The sequence below is a fragment of the Arachis duranensis genome, chromosome 1 (genome assembly GCF_000817695.3).
Source record: "Arachis duranensis cultivar V14167 chromosome 1, aradu.V14167.gnm2.J7QH, whole genome shotgun sequence".
NCBI lineage: Eukaryota > Viridiplantae > Streptophyta > Magnoliopsida > Fabales > Fabaceae > Arachis > Arachis duranensis.
The window spans coordinates 26663336-26679544 of record NC_029772.3 but is presented as its reverse complement, the minus strand read 5'-3'; the positions used below and the strand labels follow the sequence as shown (position 1 = coordinate 26679544).

Sequence of the window (16209 nt, the reverse complement as noted above, 5' to 3'; positions counted from 1 at the left end):
CTTGACTAAACTAATCACCCACTAAAGTTGCTTGATCCATCAATCCCTGTGGGATCGACCTCACTCTTGTGAGTTATTATTACTTGATGCGACCCGGTGCACTTGCCGGTGAGTTTTGTGTCGGACCGTTTTTCGCACAACAAGTTTTTGGCGCTGTTGCTGGGGATTGATTAGATCAACAATGATTAAGTGGGTGAGAAGTCTAGATCAAGCATTTTATTTGTTTTTGTTCTCTGTTTTAAGTTGATAGCAAGGTGTTTGAGTTTTTGCCTCACTAAGAAATTTTGTCTCTGTGACATGAATTTCAATTTTCAATGGTGTTGTGTTTTGCAAAATACAAATGGAGTTCAACTCATCTTGCGGTCAAACAAAATTTTTCAGGATATCACCCACCATCACCAACCTCTAATGGTGGCTGGGAATATCACCAAGAAAATACAAATTCTAAGCACTCCAATCCATGGAGTTATGCTTCAGAACCACAAGATGAGCAAGAGAATCATATGGGATACTTCCCACCACCACAAAATGATTCAAATTATTATTCTAATGGTGGATGGGAGTATCACCAAGGAATGAAAGAGCATCCACCCTCACGTCCCAGTTTCTCATTTGAAAGTTCTTCATCACTTGATTATGCCTCAACACAAAGTTTCCTCCAAAATCCATACAAGTCATCCCATCAATCACACAACTCATTCCACACCCCTCAATACAACTTCACCACAACACATCCACGTCACCAAAATTACTCTCAACCTTCATCTCTTGAACCAGCAGATGAGGATTACCTTCAAGCCATTGAAATACATAGAAAACTCGTGGAAACATACACACAACCCCAATCCTGGAAAGAAATCATCCTCAAGAAGATGAATGGGCCCTTAAAGCAAACAAGGGGGAACTTAGAACCATCAAATAGTGAGGATGAAGACCAATTTGTGAGTGAGGAAGTGGAAAAACAAGAACAAAAGGTCCCTGTTGCAAGTAAAATTGCAATAAAGGATGAGGGACATGAGCCAAGGATTTTACAATCACAAAAGCTATTTGAGGTGACAATGAAACATAAAGATTTCCTCCCAAAGGAATTAATGAAAAATCATGACGAAAAAAGGGAGGAAGATACTCGAGAATTCACACTCAAGTGAAGTAAAGAAGAAAGAGGAAAGGCTCAAGGAACCACCAATACAAGAGGCTCTTGATGAAAAGAAGACTCCAACAATCACACAACCACCAAAACTTAGATTCAAGGAAGTGAAGGCAATTAACAAAAGCACCAAGAAGAGGATTGTGACCAAGCTACCAAAGACAATATTCATGAAGAATAAAGGGTCAACCACAAGCAATCCAACCCATGGACCATTAGCAAGCAAGCTCAATCAAGCCAATTTCACAAGAAAGCTTGCTGAAAGGAGACCAAGACAGGGGATAATAGCTGAAACTTCTCCCCTCTTGGAGTCATTCCTCTTAACAAACTGGAAGAAGAGGAAGAAAGTGAAGAAAAGGTAAACAGTAGGTAACATTCCTTCTCCTTGCTTTGTTTAATTTTCAATAAATTGACATATGGCTGCATTCTAAGTTTGGTGTTGCTATGCAACAAAACTTGGTTCCAATGTTTATTAGATACTTGCATCAATTCCAAGTAAAAGTGTCACACTAAGTTTGGTGTGCCACTTATATTTTTATGCAATGTATCATGCACACCAACTTATATTTGCAATCACAATGTCTCTGTCTCTTGTGCCTTGATTTTTATCTTAAATTTTGCTTGCTTGCAACACATGTACTGCTAACATTTCATTGTGCAAGACATTCATGATCCATCTTAGTCCCATAGCCATTGTTCTAATTGTTGCTTGAGGATGAGCAAGCATTCTGAGTTTGGCAAGGGAAAGAGGAAGAATAGAGGAAAAAGGACAACAACAATGACGATGAACTACAAGGTTGTAGAGCTCCTTTTCTTGTCATTTGTTTCCAGCACTTAAATTTCATGATTGTCTTTATCTTCTCTGTTTACATGTGTGTATGAATAAAGCATAGCTTGAATCTTGATTTGTAACATGTTGCTATGGCATTATAATCACCAACTTGAATTCTGTGAGTTCAAAAGCAGTAAAGCATCATGATCATAAACAAACAAGGAATTAAAGAAGAGTTTAGCATGTGCATACAAGTATTGGAAAGCTAGTATGATTAATTGTTGCTCAATTGCATTGGATTTTATTTAATTGAAGTTTTCATCTAGTGCATTTTTGTGAAATCTTTTGAAATCATAAAAACCTTGAAAAAAAAGCAAAATAAAGCAAGAAAGAAAAAGGGGAAGAATGAGAAAGCTGAAGGCTCTGAGTACCAATGGCAATTTATTTACTAAGTACTTGTGGTGTTTATGTATCAAGCCAAATGCTTGAAAACAAAATATTTAGAAGTCAAGGCTAGGCTCAAGTGCAAAAGCACTCCCTCAAAGCTCAAGGTTCTGAGCATCAATGATTAGAGAGCCAAGAAAAGAAACAAATGAGCTTAATGAAGTCCTCTAATTCAAATGCTTGTGGTGCTTATGTATCAAGTGGTAATACTTGAACACAAAGCATTTAGAATCGTAGCTTTGTTATTAACTCATGGGGCAAAGCACCCAAAAGGATAAGCTAATAAGAAAATAAAAAGCTTGCTTCAAGGAAGAAACATAAAGAAAAGATTTCATAAAATGAGCTAAATAGAAACATCAATCATTTACATTTCTTTTGTGATTGTAGCATGCATAGAAAACTAGCTTGCCATGAACATTGAGTTGCTATTCTTCTTACCTTGGATTGTCAATCTCTATTGCATGATTCTTTTCTTGCTTGGGGACAAGCAAGATTTAAGTTTGGTGTTGTGATGACATGTCACCATGTCATGTTTTCCTATGCTTTTTCACTAGTTTTTTTTACTTGGTTTTCATGCATTCTTAGGAAATAAGTAAGCCATTTGGGTAGAATTTCATGTTTCCTTGGATTCAATCAACCATGAGTAAATTGATGCATTTTCATGAGTTTTTGTGCCATAATTGCTTGAATTTCAAGAAGAAGAAGAACTCTCATGATTATAGCATAGCTTTGATGTTTTTGATTAATTGATGATAGGTGAAATGAGCTTGAAGAAGGTTGAAGAAAGAAGGAATGGCAAAAAGCAAGAGAGGACAAAAAGCTTGAGCTAAAGCTTGCCTCAAGCTTTAGCTCAAACGTGAGGAAGAGCTTGACTTCACCCTGGAGGCATCAAAAGTTTGCGCCAACATTTGCCTCAAACTTTGAGTCAAACGTTGGCGCCAAAACAAGAAGACCCAGGGAACAAAAAGCTTACGCCAACGTTTGCCTCAAACTTTGAGTCAAACGTTGCTCCTCAGCCTGAAGGGGTATACTTCCAACAAGAATAACTTGAGCTACAGAGCTCTAATTGAGGTGATTTAAAAAGCAATGGAAAGTAGGAATCAAGAGCTTTCCAAGCATATATGGCACTGCATGATGGACACTAAAATTGAGGGAGAAAACTGCCCCGAAATGTGCATAAACGAACATGGTGTCAACCTGCAGTGAGGCCAACTGACCTCTGCAACTTCGATGGAGTATAACTGAAGATGTGAAGCTCCAAACTACGCACTCCCAATGGCATTGAAAAGTAGACATTCAGGGCTTTCCAACAATATATAATAGTATGGGGTGGACAATGCGTTTGAGCCTCCAGAATCTGGCGTTTTCGACCACGTTTGAGGCAAACGTCGCCTCAAACGTTGCACACCAAAGCTAGTGACCCTGTCCCCTTCAAAAGAGCATAACCTGAGTTGTAGATGTCCAATTGAGGTGATTCTAATTGGGTTAGAAAGCTGACATTCAGAGCTTTCCAACCATATATAATAGTTTATAGTGGGCATCAAATTGGCAACGTTGACAAGAGGACAAAGTAGCATCCCAAGACTTGATGTGCAACAAGTGTCAACGTTTGCGTCCAAGTTGGTCCTCAAACTTGGACTCAAACGCCAATGGCAGCACAAAGGGGCAATCTGCTAAAAAAAAGCTTGATTCAAAGCTTGCCTCAAACTTTGACTCAAGCTTAAATGGTTCATGGCCCGGTTCACAAGTGGATTTCTTCCCAAGACCAACAGTAACCCATCCGGATCCATCTTCAACCCAATTCCACTCCAAAGCAAGCAAAGCCCACATGACTCAAAGGCACACAGAGAAGCTAGATTAGGAATTTTATTTTATAAATATTGTTTTGATTTTTCATTTTCATTTTGTAAAAGCCTATATAAAGGCATCATTTTCATTTTAGAAAGGGGGCGAGCTCCACTAGGGAGCATTAGGAGTAGTAGTAGAGAGCTCTCTCCTTTAATTTTCATTTCTGTTTTGAATCTTGGATTAAGATTTGAAGGAATTCTGTTTCATTCTTGATCTAAGATTGCTCTTTGTTGATTTTCTGAATAATTCAGTGAATTGAGTTTTGGATCCAAGTTTTTTTCTACGGCTTTCATCTTTCTTTCTTCTTCAATCTGCTTTCTACTTTGATCAAGGAAGGAATTGAGATCTAGACTTGTTTTCTAGTCTCATTGATTCCCTGAGATCTTGTCTCTTTAAATTTCACAATTGAGCTGATTTACATTCTGTGTTGCTTCTTCAAAAAATCTTGCCTTGCTGTTTACATATGCTGCTTTTATTTCATCTGCATGTTTACCTTTCTATTCCTATTACTTCCAATTTACTTCCAAGCAATTTAATCTCTCTGCAATTGTTCTACGCTTTGCTATACTGATCTCTTTAATTTCCAGCACCCCAGCCTCATTTACATTTGATGCAATTTACTTTTCTTGTCATTTAATATTTTGCCAATTTACATTCCTTGCTCTTTACGTTTCTTGTCATTTCCTTTCTGCAATTTAAATTTCCTGCAATTTACATTTTGTTGGTCACTTTTCACCCAATTCACCAATGTTAGCTTGACTAAACTAATCACCCACTAAAGTTGCTTGATCCATCAATCCCTGTGGAATCGACCTCACTCTTGTGAGTTATTATTACTTGATGCGACCCGGTGCACTTGATGGTGAGTTTTGTGTCGTACCGTTTTCCGCACATCAATCAAGCTTTGAGTCAAATGTTGGCCCCACTCTAGCAAGAAAGGGTACTCTGTTTGAAGCCTTGAACAAGCCAACGTTTGTGCCAATGTTCGCCTCAAACGTTGGGCCAAACGTTGGCCAAGAGAGATGCATTGAAGGAGCCATGTTTGAGCTCACGTTTGACCTCAAACGTTGAGCCAAACGTGGATGGCAGCAAGGAAAGGCAATCTGCTAAAAAATCTTGAGCCAAAGCTTGCCCTCAAGCTTTGACTCAAGCTTAAATGGTTCATGGCCCGGTTCACAAGTGGATTTCTTCCCAACACCAAGAGCAATCAACAGAGGCTTTTGTCAACCCAATTCCATCAAGGCCAAGGCCCAAATTCAAGGCTTGAAGATCATTTGAAGAAAGTGTATAAATAGCTTAGAATTTAAGTTTTCAGGGAGCTTTCCTTTTGGAGTTTTCTTTTAGTTTTGCTGGGTAATTTTGAAAAGCTTTTGGTTTTGAGTTGTTTGGAGATTCTGAGTCTTGAGGAAGGAGAATTGAATTCTCTTCCTCTTAGTTTTCTTGTTTTCAATTTCATTTACACTTGTCTTGAGTTTTGGGTGTTGAGAATTGAAGAAATTCTGTTTCAATCTCACCCTGAGATCTCCCTCTGTTTTGATTTACTGCAACTTTTGGAAATTGAACTTTGAATTACTTTTCTACATTGCTCTCTTCTTAAATTCTGCAATTGCTCTCTGAATTTGGATCTAGGAAGGCATTGAGATCAAGACTTAGTTATCTAGTTTCTTGGGTCCTGAGATCTGTCGGTTTCCACTTTCAATTCTTCTGTTGAATGCTTCTTCAAGTCAATTTACATTTTCTGTTTGAACCCTGCTGCAATTAAATTCATCTTTTACTTTCCTGCTTGTTGCAATTTACTTTTCTCTCGTTTAGTTTCTGCAATCCCAATTCCCAATTCCTTTTATAATTCAAGTAATTTACATTTCTTGCACTTTAAGTTTCAGTCATTTACATTTCTTGCAATTTAAGTTTCTGCAATTTATATTACTTGCACTTTAAGATTCAGCTTCTTTACTTCCTGTTCTCTTTAATTTACTGCAATTTTCCCTCTCCCTTTTAAATTTCATGCAATTTAGCTTCTGCCGGATACAAATCACTTAAATCAACTCTTGTTCGTTTGACTAAATCAACCACTAAACTAAAATTGCTCAATCCTTCAATCCCTGTGGGATCGACCTCACTCCCGTGAGTTTTATTACTTGATGCGACCTGGTATACTTGCCGGTGAGTTGTGTGTCGGATCGTTTTCCGCACATCAATAGTTGTCCGACCAAGTACCCAAGCATGGCTTGGGTATTTACATGATATCCAGTTTCACTCATGTAAACTCCTTCCGAAAATGCTCTGTATTCATCAAAAAGATCTGCCTGTTCTCTTTGTTTCCTATGCATCTCATGAATGTGTGCACCTTGATGTGCTTGGATGTTGATCAGCTTTTGGATGGCTTCTTGTTGTTGATCTTGCTTTTGGTTCAGGTTATGGAAGGACTCACTCCATTGTCTCCCTTGTTCCAATTGCTGTTCCATCAACTGTTTTTGCCATTCCCCTTGCTAATTCATCCATCTAGAGAGTGATTCTTCTTGACGGTCCATTATTTGCATTTGAAGCTCCTTTTGTGCACCTTGATTCTCCATGTATTGCCTAGATAAGGTATCAATAGCCTCTTGTAATTGGTGCATGCCTAAGGGGGTTGGAGCTTGCTCCCGTGGATGTTGTCTTTCCTCAGCTTGATGGGCTGGCCTCTTTCTTACCCTTCGTTGAGGTAGGGGAGTTGTGGCAGCATGCATCCGACGATAAGTGATTGGAAGGCCAACCTTTATCCACTCGGGGTTTCCATCCTTGAACACCACCATAACCTTGTTGCAAAGACGGGGAATAGTGCTGGGATAACCCAACCTTCCTCCTGAATCACTCTTCTCAGCAAGCTTTCGAATGCCTTGGGCTATGAGTTCATGAACCTTGATTTCTCCTCCCTTCATTATGCATTGCACCATTGTTGCTCTCTTAAGGTTTACCTCTGAGTTGTTTTCAGCTGGGAGGATGGATCTCCTTAAAATTTCAAACCAACCCTTAGCCTCAGGAAGGAGGTCTCCTCTTTTTATAAATCTAGGTTTTCCATTGGGGTCTCTGTCCCAATCTGCTCCTTGCACACATATATCTTTTATAATCTGGTCGTGGTTGGGGTTGTTATCCATTCTTGAGTGATAGCTCTCTTCTGCAAAGGGTATGGTTCGCAGCTTTAGCATTCTCATGATGCTCATGGGACTAAAATCCACCATGACCCCTCTCACGAAACTTGTGTAGGATTCATCTGCCTTATCATGTCTAACTGCATTTGCATAAAACTCTCTTACTAGAGTTGCGTTCACCCTTGTAATCGGATCGGTGAGGAGTTCCCATCGATGTTTTTCCACCTTCTCTGTGATTTCCGGGCATTCAGTTTGTGTGACTTGAAAGCCTAATTCATATATGATTTCTTTGTCAGCCATCCACCCAAATTGTAGTGCATGGTAAAAGGTTCTAAATTTTTTTTCATCAAAAGGAGGCTGCTCCATAGGTTCTTTCCCTTTTCGTCTCTTGGAGCTTGATGATGCCATGCAAGATAGTTGATGTGTTTGTTACTCACAAGATGGCTAGGATGGTGTGTATGAGAATTTTGGTGGATGATGAAATGTGTGTGTCCAAGAGAAGGAAGGGAGAGGAACGAGAGTAAGAAGTGTGTACGGAGAGGTTGTAGAGTGGGTATCATTTATATAGAAGAGTGATGGGTGTTTGAAAGGTGTGGATTGATGGTGTTGGTTTAGTGACGGACGGTTGGGGTTTGCCATTGGATGAGCACGAGGATCACCCCTTTTATGAGGGTTTTGGTTCGGTCTCCAAAGCTATCCAACTCCTAATGTTGTATAGCAACACTTCCAAAGATACTCCCCTTGAAGACAAGTGTGAAGTTTCCTTGGTATAGTGGCCGAATCTCCCTTCTTTGATTGTCCTATCAAGTACCATCAATGCCCTTTTTGATTTCCTATACAAGACAAAAAGAAATGCAAACGGTTAATTGAGAATTTTGGTGGGAAGACTTAAGGTGTTAACTAGCTACTAGAAAAAAAAAATCTTTTTCTTTTGTTTTTAAATACTAAATGCTTTTTATGAATGTAAATCAATCAACCACTAAATTGTCCATGCATGCAACGTTGGTACACCAAACTTGTTTGTGATCATATGGTGCAGCAAGATTCGGAAATAATCTCTCATCATGAAGTGTGTTCAAGCCCTCTTGGTGTACCTAGAACACCAAACTTAGGATGTACTATATGCTGCATGTAAGGGGTCTTATATTGGTTGTCAAAATTGATTTAAAAATCCATAAAATTTGCTTTATTACTACTATTAGAGATTAAAGAGAGAGGGTATAGAACATGGGTTGCCTCCCATGAAGCGCTTCTTTAGCGTCATTAGCTTGACGTTTGGTCCTTGTCAAGGTGGTTGGTAGTGCTTAAAATCTTCTGATGCCAGGGCATCTAGGCCAGTTTCACTGACCTTTTCTTTACTGTTTTAGGGTAGTTTCATGCATTTTCTTAGTGAATAAGGCAAGTTTTGGATGAAAATACACTCACACCTTGATTCAAGCAACTATTGTGAATTTTGCATGATTTCATGAGAATTTTGCTACAATTGCATGATAAATTGATGATGCATAATCTCATGACTTTGGCAAGAGCTTTGATCCACTTTAATTGCTTAATTTCAGGGCAAAGGAAGCAAGGAAGAACCACGTTAGTATTCACGTTAACCTAGTTTAACGTGAACACTAACGTGGAATGGTAAAGCTTGCAACGTTAATAAGAAAAGTGATCACCAATAACGCCTGTGAAGCCATCCATAGCCCACGTTACTTGCCACGTTAACTAAGTTAACGTGGTAGTTAACGTAGAAGCAAAAGGGAACTCCAACATTAAGAGAAAAATGTGAACACCAATAATGTTTTCCTCCAATGTTAGTGGTAAAAGTGAACACCACTAACGTTGGAGAACTTGGCAATGATCCACGTTAAGAGTCACGTTAACTTAGTTAACGTGAACTCTAACGTGCAAGAGGAAAACAAAAGCCAACGTTAGTGACACTCAATTTTGTCACTAATGTTGGACCAACTAGCATTGCCTACGTTAACTTTCACGTTAAGACCATTAACGTGAAAGTTAACGTGGAGTTGAGATCAAGGAGCCAACGTTAGTGACACACTTTTGTCACTAACGTTGGGAGATGGCATCATTACTACGTTAAGAGCCACGTTAACTTAGTTAACGTGAGTTCTAACGTAGAGAATTTGGGCATTTGGAGCGTTAGTGACAAAGGTGAGTGTCACTAACGCTCTCGAAGGTGAAACACACCCACGTTAAGAGTCACGTTAGCTATACTAACGTGAACTCTAACGTGGGAACAAAGGGCACTAAGCAACGTTAATGGGAAAAGTGATTCCCATTAATGTTCGCGAAAGGGTATAAGCCAACGTTATTGGGAAAAGTGAGTCACAATAACGTTGGCCAAAATTTGAGAAAGCAACTTTAGTGGTCACGTTAAGACCACTAACGTTGGATTTAACGTGGATGTATGAGGGTGGAACGTTAGTGAAAAAAGTGAATGCCACTAACGTTCTCGAGCCCACAATGGCACTCAACGTTAAATCTTACTAAATACCCAAAGCCTAATTCATATTTCTCTGCAAGTTCGGCCCACTAAAGATGAGAACTGCTTCAACTCAAGATCCAGAACCCACATCCAAGACTTGAAGAACTCACTAGAAGATCAAGAGGAGTAGTATATATAGGAGTAGTTTTGAACTATAGAGAAGCTTGGCACTTTTGGGAACTACTCTCTATAGATTTACTTTTCTGCACTTTTAGCATGATTTCTTCTTTTCTGCCATTTTTCATTTCTAGAGCTATGAACAACTAAACCTCTTTCATTGGGTTAGGGAGCTCTGTTGTAATTTGATGGATCAATTATAGTTTTCATTCTTCTTCTTCTTTCTTTTCTCTTGATCTTACTAGAAAGCTTTCGATCTTAATTCAATTGGTTAGTTGTCTTGGAAAAGAAACTGTCCATAATTGGATCTCCTTTGAGCCTTGGAAAAGGGATGAGGAGATCATGCTAGAAATGCTTTCTCATGTTGGACCAAACTAGGGTTTGGGCGGATATAGTGACATGTAATCCTCCCAATACTTTGATTTGGAAATACATGTGGTATAATCAGTGACCACACTTCATCTCTTCCCATGAGCAATTAAATCAAGGAATTGAGTAATTGTTCAAGCTTAGAGAGATTGGATTGCCAAGGAATTGGGACCCAATCACTTAAGATTGCCAAGGAGATCAATGAATGCAGTGATTGAGGAAGAGATGAGAATGAACTTGATCCAGAGAATGCAACATCTCCTGAGCCCAATGATTTCCCCATTTCTGATCATACCTATTCTCTTTACTTTCTGCCATTTATTTTCAAGCTCATTACCCCAAATCCCCATTTAAGATTCTGCACTTTAATTTTTGTTATTTACTTTCCAATTATTTAAATTTCTGCATCTCAATCTAAATTCTGTTTAGCTTAACTAGCATATTCTTCTAACTAAAGTTGCTTGACCAATCAATCCTTGTGGGATTTGACCTCACTCTATTGTGAGTTTTTACTTGACGACAATTCGGTATACTTGCCGAAGGGAAATTTGTTGAGAGACAAGTTTTCATGCATCAAGTTTATGGCACCGTTGCTGGGGATTAATTATGTATCAATGATGATTAAGTTTGAAGATCACTAGATTGAGCATTTTTCTTTTTGTTTATTTGATTCAGCCAATTTTTGTTTGTTTGTTTTAATTTCTTCCTCACCCCCTGCACCCTCTTTAATTTTTTGTTCTTTCCTTCTTTGATTACAATTCTGCTCACTAACCCACTAACTGTTTGATAATTTGCATCACTCACACTAACAATTACTCTAACAAGAATAGTTTCTTTATTTTATCTCCTGTTGTGCAATCTGTCTGTTGTATGACAGGGAGAACAGAAGGAGTTTCAACATCCTTTGATTCAGAACCTGAAAGGACCCTTTGGAGACTAAGAAGGGAAGCAAGAGGGAAAAGAATTATTGGTGCTGAGGAAGAAGAGGAAGAGTATTTTGAACCCAACATGGAAGATAATTTGGAGAACAACCATGAAGAAGAAGCTCATAATCTTGCCAGAGAAGGCCATGCAAACCGTGCTGGGCATGAAAGAAGAGTTCTAGGATCCTATATAAATCCTAATCTCTGGAAGCAGCATTCAGAAGCCCACCATACATGCCAACAATTTCGAACTAAAACCCCAGCTCATCACTCTTGTTCAGAATAATTGCTCATTTGGAGGAGGTGCTCAAGAAGACCCCAATTAACATTTAACCACCTTCCTGAGGATTTGTGACACTGTGAAGTCCAATGGAGTCCATCCAGATGTCTATAGGTTGCTCTTGTTCCCTTTTTCACTCAGGGACAAGGTATCCAAATGGCTTGAATCCTTCCCAAAGGAAAGCTTAACAGATTGGGAGGATGTGGTGAACAAGTTTTTGGCAAGATTTTACCCTCCTCAAATGATCAATAGGCTGAGAGCTGAGGTGTAAACTTTCAGGCAACAAGATGGTGAGACTCTTTATGAAGCATGGGAGAGATTCAAAGACCTAACAAGAAGATGCCCACCAGAGATGTTTAATGAGTGGGTTCAACTTCACATCTTCTATGAAGGTCTTTCCTATGAGTCAAAGAAGGCTGTGGATCATTCATCAGGAGGCTTTCTAAACAAGAAGAAAACCATTGAAGAAGCCATAGATGTCATTGAGACAGTTGCTGAGAATGACTACTTCTATGCCTCCGAAAGAAGTAACACCAGGAGAGTAATAGAGCTGAACCACATGGATGCATTGTTAGCTCAAAACAAGATGATCACCAAGCAGCTAGCAAATCTTACCAAGAAGGTAGAGGAGAACTAAGTTGCAGCAGCCATCACCTCATCATCAGCTCAAGAAGGAGTAAACATAGGAGAAGAAGGTGACTGGGAGCAAGCCAACTATGTTGGAAACTCACCTAGACAAGTCCATGATCCATACTCCAAAATTTACAACTCTGGATAGAGAAATCACCCCAATTTTGGATGGGGAAACTAACAAGACCAAGGGCAAGATCAGAGATGCTACAACCTCAACTCCAACAACAATGTAACTCGTCAAAACACCTCACAGAGATATTACCAACAGCCATCTAACCAACCTTCTTAACCACCTAATCTCAACCCACCATCATTAATAGATGATAGGCTCTCAAATATTGAGGCTCTACTTGAAAATATATGCAAGGAAATTCAAGATAGTAAAGCTTTCTGGGAAGAAGTGCAATCCAACATGCAGAATCAAGATGCTGCCATCAAAAAACTGGAAACACAGATTGAATTCTTATTCAAGCAAGTCCCTGGACACAACAATTGCAGCAATATTAACTCAATACTAAAGGAGGAATGTCAAGCTATCACCCTCAGAAGTGGGAAGGAATTGAAGGAGACCCACAAGAAACCACCAGAGAAGAAATTGGATGAAGAAAACAAAGGACATGAGGAAGCTCAATCCTCAAACCCTAAGCCACATCAAGAAGGAGAAGCACTCAAACCATGTTTCTCAAAGGCTCCATACCCCCAGAAGCTGCAATTAAAGAAGAGGGGAGAGGACAACCAATTCTCAAGATTCTTGGAAATCTTCAAAAAACTACAAATAAACATACCCTTTGTTGAAGCAATAGAGAAAATGCCACTCTATGCCAAGTTCCTGAAGGAATTGATGACCAAAAAGAGAAGTTGGAAGAATAATGAGACCGTGGTGCTCACGAAAGAATGCAGCACCATCATCCAACATAAATTGCCCCAGAAATTGAAGGATCCTGGGAGTTTCCAAATCCCTTGTATCATTGGGAAAATCACTGTGGAAAAGGATTTATGTGATCTAGGAGCCAGCATAAATCTAATGTCTCTAGCAATGATGAAAAAAATGAAGATTGAGGAAGCTAAACCAATAAGAATGGCCCTGCAACTAGCAGACATATCATTTAAATTTCCCCATGGGATAGTAGAAGATTTGTTGGTAAAGGTGGGAGACTTCATCTTTCCAGCAGATTTCGTGGTATTATACATGCAGGAAGGAGCTAAGACTTCCATCATCTTGGGAAGGCTATTTTTAGCCACTGCCGGAGCCATTATTGATGTCCAAAAGGGTAAACTTGTCCTTAGATTACATGAGGAGAAAATGACATTTAATGTGTTTAAGGCCATGAGTTACCCACACAACTCATTGGGAGAATGTATGAGGTTGGACTCCGTTGAAGCTTTGGTACAAGAAACTCTTGAAGAAGAACTTGAAGCATTAACAGAAGAAGAATTAGCAGCAAGCGAAGAAGCTGCAGCCGCTGAAATGCATGTTCAAGGAATGCTAGAAAAAAAGGAGGAAAGAAAAGAAGTACCCAAACTGGAGCTTAAAGCACTGCCAACTGCTCTCAAGTATGCATACTTGGGAGAAAATAAAAGTTATCCAGTGATCATAAATTCATCCCTCAGCCAAGAACAAGAGGAAGAGTTGCTTTAAGTCTTACAAAAGCATAAGGATGCCATTGGATGGACACTTTGCTGACTTGAAAAGAATCAGTTCAGCCATATGCATGCATAAGATACTCCTGGAAGAAGGTGCCAAACCTTCCATTCAGCCCCAAAGAAGGTTAAATCCAGCAATGAAGGAAGTGCAGAAAGAAGTTATAAAGTTGTGGCAGGGGGAGTAATCTATCCAATTTCAGATAGCCAATGGGTCAGTCCAGTTCAAGTGGTTCCCAAGAAAGGAGGAATCACTGTAGTGCCCAACGAAAGGAATGAGCTAATCCCTACAAGAACCATCACAGGCTGGAGAATGTGTATTAACTACAGGAAGCTCAATAAAGCCACAAGAAAAGATCATTTCCCACTTCCCTTCATGGATCAAATGTTGGAAAGACTTGCGGGACATGCATATTATTATTTTCTAGATGGTTATTCAGGATAAAACCAAATAGTGGTTGATCCAAGAGACCAAGAGAAAACATCATTCACCTGCCCATATGGAGTGTTCGCCTACAGGCGCATGCCATTTGGGCTATGTAATGCGCCCGCAACTTTTCAACGCTGCATGCTCTCCATTTTTTCAGATATGATAGAGAAGTTCATTGAAGTTTTCATGGATGACTTCTCAGTATTTGGAGATTCCTTTCCTAATTGCCTAAACCATCTTGCCTTGGTATTGAAAAGATGTTAAGAAACCAATTTAGTCTTGAACTGGGAAAAATGTCATTTCATGGTGACAGAGGGAATAGTTCTTGGTCATAAGGTTTCTAATCAAGGCATTAAGGTAGACAGAGCTAAGGTGGAGCTAATTGAAAAGTTACCTCCACCAAGTGATGTCAAGGCGATTAGGAGCTTTTTGGGACATGCTGGCTTCTACAGAAGCTTTGTTAAAGATTTTTCAAAGATAGCCAAGCCCTTAAGCAATCTCCTAATGTCTGATACACCATTATTTTTGATGAGAAATGCATGCTAGCATTTGAAAACTTGAAAAAGAGGCTATCCTCAGCTCCTATCATCACCCCACTTGATTAGAATTTACCATTTGAACTGATGTGTGATGCATCTGATTTTGCTGTTGGGGCAGTGTTAGGACAGAGAAAAGAAAATTTGGTGCATGTCATATACTATGCCAGCAAGGTCCTTAATGATACTCAAAGGAATTATACCACTACCGAAAACGAGTTGTTGGCAATAATTTTTGCATTTGACAAATTTAGATCATATCTTATTGCCTCCAAAGTTATTGTTTTCACTGATCACACAGCACTCAAATATCTATTTGCCAAACAAGATTCAAAACCAAGACTAATCAGATGGATCTTATTGTTGCAGGAGTTCAACATTGAAATCAGAGACAAAAAGGGTGTGGAGAATAAAGTGGCAGACCATCTATCCAGAATACCTTGTGAGAAGGATGATGCCCATGATACAAGTGTAAATGAATTCTTCCCAGATGAGTAGCTAATGATGATTCATAAAGCACCATGGTTTGCGGATATTGCCAATTTTAAAGCAGCTGGTGACTTACCCCCTGGAATCAACAAATATCAAAGAAGGAAACTCATCAATGATGCCAAGTATTTCATTTGGGATGAACCCTATCTCTTTAAGAAATGCTCAGATGGAATTGATACCAGGGCATCTTAGCCAATTTCACTGACCTTTTCTTTACTGTTTTTAAGGTAGTTTCATGCATTTCCTTAGGAAATAAGCTAGTTTTGGGTAGATATTCACTTACACCTTGATTCAAGCATACATTGTGAATTTTACATGATTTCATGAGGATTTTGCATGAGTTTAATAACAAATTGTATGTTGTATTACCCATGACTTGGACTAGAACTTTGATGCACTCTATTGCTTGATTTCAGAACCAAAGGAAGCAAGGAAGAACCACTTAGCAGTCACGTTAATCTAATTAACGTTACAACTAACGTGGAATTGGAGGTAACTTGCAAAGTTAATGAGAAAAGTGATTGCCAATAACGCTCTCGAAGCCATCATTGCCCACGTTAAGAGTCACGTTAACTAAGTTAACGTGAACTCTAATGTGAAGAAGGGACTTTGAGCCAACGTTAGTGACACTTAACATTATCACTAACATTGGCCAATGATCATAAGTGGCCACGTTAGAGTCCACATTAACTTAGTTAACGTGGCCTCTAACGTTAAAAGGGGAAGGAAGCCAACGTTAGTGACACTCAACATTGTCACTAACGTTGGCCTAAGGTGCAATGTACCACGTTAACTCCCACGTTAACTTGGTTAACTTGGGAGCTAACGTAAGAGGCAAGGGTGGTCGACAACGTTAGTGACACCCAACATTGTCACTAATGTTGGAAGCAACCACAAAACCCCAAGGAGCCACGTTAACTTCCACGTTAACTTAGTTAACGTGGAAATTAAC

General features: G+C 39.3%; 1 non-coding gene across 1 annotated transcript; it reads right to left on the bottom strand.

The window, feature by feature from the left end:
• Positions 1–11775: 11775 nt before the first annotated feature.
• Positions 11776–11883, bottom strand: LOC127743123 (small nucleolar RNA R71). The gene has a single exon (XR_008004428.1). It is a non-coding gene; the product is annotated as a small nucleolar RNA R71 (small nucleolar RNA).
• Between the last annotated feature and the right edge of the window lie 4326 nt (positions 11884–16209).